This window comes from Etheostoma spectabile, unplaced genomic scaffold, assembly GCF_008692095.1.
Source record: "Etheostoma spectabile isolate EspeVRDwgs_2016 unplaced genomic scaffold, UIUC_Espe_1.0 scaffold00002619, whole genome shotgun sequence".
Taxonomy (NCBI): domain Eukaryota; kingdom Metazoa; phylum Chordata; class Actinopteri; order Perciformes; family Percidae; genus Etheostoma; species Etheostoma spectabile.
The window spans coordinates 19555-25037 of NW_022602926.1; the positions used below are offsets into that span (position 1 = coordinate 19555).

At 39.4% G+C, this 5483-nt stretch overlaps 2 non-coding genes across 2 annotated transcripts; both read right to left on the reverse strand.

The window, feature by feature from the left end:
- Window positions 1-688: 688 nt before the first annotated feature.
- Window positions 689-770, reverse strand: trnas-aga (transfer RNA serine (anticodon AGA)). The gene has a single exon. It is a non-coding gene; the product is annotated as a tRNA-Ser (tRNA).
- A 592-nt stretch (window positions 771-1362) lies between these two features.
- Window positions 1363-1436, reverse strand: trnan-guu (transfer RNA asparagine (anticodon GUU)). The gene has a single exon. It is a non-coding gene; the product is annotated as a tRNA-Asn (tRNA).
- Between the last annotated feature and the right edge of the window lie 4047 nt (window positions 1437-5483).

Genomic DNA, 5483 nt, shown 5'->3' on the forward strand with positions numbered 1-5483 from the left:
TTGTAATGTCCAGTGATGGTGGTATAGTGGTGAGCATAGCTGCGTTCCAAGCCGTTCACCTGGGTTTGATTCCCAGCCATCGCAGTAGTTTTCTTTGAGTTGTGTTACTTGCTTTTTTTTTTTTTACAAGAAGTCAGCAGAAAGGTTACTTGCACAACCTGGTTTAATAAAACCCTAGATATCTTTGGGCTGCACGATTATGGGCAAGATGATGATCATGATTAGTTTGATCAATATGGAGATTATCACAATTATTTGTTGATTTTCTACTCCAAAGTGCTGAAAAGGAAGGTTTCACCAATCGTTGAACCTCAGGTTAAAAAGGAACAATCTCAGCAAGGTGATTGATGGATAATTGTAGCTACCTCACTAACCCTTCAGCCCAAATGACACAACTGTAAGACATCGCGTTGGTCAGCTTCCAGCTATGTAATTCATGCAGATGGCAGTGATGGGATGTGAACCCATGCCTCCAGAGAGACTGGAGCCTTAAACCAGCACCTTAGACCACTCGGCCACACTACCTGCAAGCATCAGCTTTCCACATCATGACAAACACACGGACAGTAACTAACGATTTACTCGTTAATAATATTGGAAAAAACCTTCGCATGGAAAAAGCCAATAGCTACATCCCCTGAAGATTTTTTTTTCGTTTTTGAGTTAAACTTAGACTTAGAACGCCTTTCGTTGTCGGCAGGATTTGAACCTGCGCGGGGACACCCCAATGGATTTCTAGTCCATCGCCTTAACCACTCGGCCACGACAACCTGAAAAGAAGTGCTATACCTGTTTGCACAAATGTTCATAAACTTAGGCTTAAATGAACTGACAACATCAGTTATATGACTTACAGTTCTCAAGGACGCACACAATCTCAGCTGATTATCCTCCAGACAGCTAGTCTCTTTTTCTTTTCTCTCACTTTTTTCTCGTGTGGCGTGCGTGCCCGCTCGCAGTGTAAGGCGCGTGTCCGCGCTATTCTCTGACATGGACTCACGATCACTCCTGATATACGACCTTTAGTACATAACTAAAGTAACGAGCCAATTTTATGAAATGTAAGCAGTAGAAAATACCGATATTCGTGTTAAAATGTAAGGAGTACAAGTAAGTAAAAATATCTGAAAAATTAACTTGAGTACAGCAATGAAGTGTTTGTACTTTGTTACTTCATTAACAAAGTATTTGTAATTCATTAATTCCCATCTTTGATGACCATGAAGATTAATATGTACATGGTTTGCAGAACTGTACCTTCTGATAGACATAAGGCCTTGTGTTATCTTTGGGCTGCTCTATGGTCTTCTGCAGAAGGATAAATCCCAGAGTTGGCTCACTCCAGGTTATTTAAGCAACAAACGTCCCTGGGTGGACTTGAACCACCATCCTTTCGGTTAACAGCCGACTGCGCTGACCTATTGCGCCACAGAGACTACGCCTACCTAATGTTTTAGGAGCTCGAACTTTAAGCCACAAGCATTTGCTTTATGGCTTTTTGAGGTTGAGCTGCACATGTCTGCTTATCAGGCTATTTTCCTGTTACTCAGAAATTGGGGAAGCTGACTCATGCGGAAATTCAGAAGCTGGACGTGCATTGTATTGTTCTTACATGTCAATTGGATTCTGACTTCAAATTCATATATTTGGCATCCAAGAATAGTTCGGAACTGATGCTGTATCAGTCATTTTGCTGGTGGTTTCCTGGTCACAGCAACAAGCTTGATCATTGACATACAGTTGAACGCCACGTATCACAAAATTGTTGGGTGGGGCCTCATGTATTTGCTTGTATTACATCAAGTGACCTGCATACCAATGACCGCAAAGATTAATTCAGCGGAAGCGTGCTGGGCCCATAACCCAGAGGTCAATGGATCGAAACCATCCTCTGCTATTTGCTATGCTTTGCATTAAGTCTATTTCTAGTCTGTTAACGTTTAACAAAGCATCTGTTGCTGCAAGTGTCTGAAGAGAAATGTCTCCACCTGCTGAAGAGTAAACGTAATGGCATGTTAAGTTTATTTCATCCATAAAAATAGAAACTACAGTGCTCATACTCGCCGTAACACCCATAAAAACTGGAGCATAATACAATAAATATACTACACTATGTTACATAACTACAGTAAAATAGAAACTGTAAAACATGTCTATTTTAATCGCTTGTTGTGCTGTCTGATAATCTGAGGTATAAAAGGGAGAGCATACTTCACAGGAAGTCTTAGTCTACCACTACGTTCTATAACCCTACCAGTCAGATTACCACAGGAGGTAATATCTTCTGCAGCTCTTTTAAAGACTCTACCATAATACCTACTGGAGATGCCAGGTCCTCATACATGTAAAGCATGAGCTCTACCACTGAGCTACATCCACTGAAGATTTTCAGATTTTTGGGTCTTTTTTCTGAGATAGACTTAGACTTATCTTTATTAATCCTTTTGGGATGACTCCCGCAAGGAAATTGAAATATCACTGAATAAAAGAAGAAACCTGGTTAAAACATGTAATGTTGATGTTTTATATGGCTTCAAAACCTGTAAATGCAACTGTGGTGGCTGGAAATCAAACCTGGGCAAAATGATTGCACTGCTATGGTATAAATCATAGTCTAAAAGTAACACACCTGTTAAATTTCTGCTGGACAATACAACGTTCACTGCAAATCTTGTAACACATCTGGGCATTAAGACTGAAAATAAATGCTAAGAGATACATTGAGACTGGTGGCCTCCATTACCAATGAGATAATACAATATTGTTCATGAAGGCACATCTGACCACCACCTGAAAGTCAGTGTATTTTCAGTTTTTGTTTGTTTTCAAAACACCCACCCCATGTGAGGGTTGAACTAACAACCTTCAGATTATGAGATTTATATATTCACAAATTCAGTCCAGGTAGATGTTCAGCCCATGTTCACACAGACCTAAACCTACTTACTTAATGTTGGTTACAATATTCTAAAATCAATGCCAGAGAAAAATGACAAAGTGTGATAACATTTTTTAATTAAGTATTGGCTTTTTCTTTGAGATGGTTTTTTTTCCAATGACATTAACAAGCATATCGTTAGTTATGGTCCCTGTGTATGTCATAATGTGGAGAGCTCATTCGTGTAGGTAGTGTGGCCGAGTGGCTGAACTTGATGAAGTAACTAGAATCATCCATCAATCACCTTGCTGAGATTATTCCTTGTTAACCTGAGGTGAAACCTTCCTTTCTTGCACTTTGGAGTAGAAAATCAACAAATAATTGTGATAATCTCCATATTGATTGATTGGAATTGCGTGTGCAAGGCTAGCTCCCTTCGATAGCTCAATTGATAGAGCGGAGGACTGTAGAGGCGTAAAGCTGAAATCCTTAGGTTGCTGGTTCAAATCCGGCTCGAAGGAGCCCCCTTATCCAGATTTACCCTTCAGGGATCAATAAAGAATTTCTGATTCTGATGTAGAGTTGGACAGACGACCCAAAAGCATAATACTTCTTGCTGAGACATAACAAGTAACAAAAAAAGAGGTGGGGGAGATAGAGTTAAAGAACCTTTTTTCAGGACACCCACATTTTGTCGCTCAACATGGCAGGCAGTCTATGCATCTAGGGCCAAATGTTTTACCATTTCATCCACTACGGGCCCCTAAGGAAAAGTGTGACTGTACTGTACTGAACTCTTGTTACCCATAGCAACGACAGGTAACAACGAGTGGAAGTACTTCTCTCTTTTCGTATAATCGCCACTATACGGCCCAGTTTAATCTCGTTAAATTTTACGGAAATCCCGATAAACAGCTACGATGACTGTTTATCTGTGTGGATTTTAAAATCTATCTGTCAACCTCGTCTGGCCCGTATTGGATGGAATGATGTCAATTTGCGCTTTTCATCTGTTATACATAACAACCTGGATGCAACAAAGAACCCTTTTCTCCTGTTTTGTACACAACCCAAAGTTTAAAAAACAAAAGATAAATTTCACTGAATACCTCGGTTAAATCACAGTCAGTAACTTTACATCTGTTGACAACACATGCACTGTGTCCAAACCTTTCTGTGTAAAAAAACATCAATCTCACACATTAGTTCCAAGTGAAAACAATTGTAGTCAGAAGTGGGATTTGAACCCACGCCTCCAGTGGAGACTGCGACCTGAATGCAGCATGTACCCCTGACTGCAGACCCGCAGACCTCAATGTGGGCGGGGTTAAACGTGTGACCCCGCCCAGTCTCCAACCGCCCACTACCCAACTAGTTTAATACGGTGTCCAAAGAGGGACAAGAAACCTTAATGGATGTGGCGAAATGCAGCGATTTAAGCATAATGAACTTAATCTTTGGTTTTACTAATTATGAAATACAATATTGACACATTTCACAAAACATTAAATACCTCACTAATGCATTAAATGATAAAGTAGAATATTTGAATGTGTATTTATCATAATCAATTGTAACCTGATACTTTCTTAATGTTATCAAAATTAAACGATCATGAGACTATAATATATATCATATATATTATATAATGTATATTAATAATATAATATATAATATAATATATAATAATATGTGTATATTTATATATATATACTATAAATATATACATAATAACAACAATAATTCTGAAAATAAGTTTAATAACATAAATATACAACCATAATAACAACAACAATAATTAGATTAGATACTTTATTTATCCCACAGTGAGGAAATTTCCTTGTTACAGCAGCAAAACAAAATTAAATTGAATATGTAATTGAAGTATTAAAGCAAAAGTAGGTAGCCATAATATAAATTATATTTACCTGTGACCATAAATAATATTGAAAAAGTGAGTAATTGTCATGAAAAAATACAAATACAGATAATAAAGATATACAGAGAGTGTGAGTAGTAAATGAAAAAAACAGGAAGAGAAACTACAACATTATCAGGTAGTGCAGGTGTTGTAGAGTCTGACAGAGAACTGCGGTACCTCTCCTTCTCACACGGGGGGGGTGTATCAGTCTGCTGCTGAAGGAGCTGCTCAGGGACCCCACAGTGTCATGTAGGGGGTGAGAGGTGTTGTCCATGATGGATGTCAGCTTGGCTAACATCCTCCTCTCCCCTACTGTCTCTATGGGGTCCAGAGGACAGTCCAGGACAGAGCTCGCTCTCCTGATCAGTCTATTGAGTCTGCTCCTGTCCCGGTCCGAGCTGCCCCCCCTTCAGCAGACCACAGCATAAAGGATGGCAGAGGCCGCCACAGAGTCATAGAAAGTCCTGAGGAGAGTCCTGCACCCTCCGAAGGACCTGAGTCTCCTCAGCAGATGGAGGCGACTCTGGCCCTTCTTGTAGAGAGCATGGGTGTTATCAGAATAATGACAAGAACTATAACAATCATACTGGTCTGGGTCCCATTTCCTCTCAAGGAACATGGCATTTATTTTTAAAGTTTGTTCATCAACACAATATTTGAAAAAAATGTCCAAGTCCTCTTGGT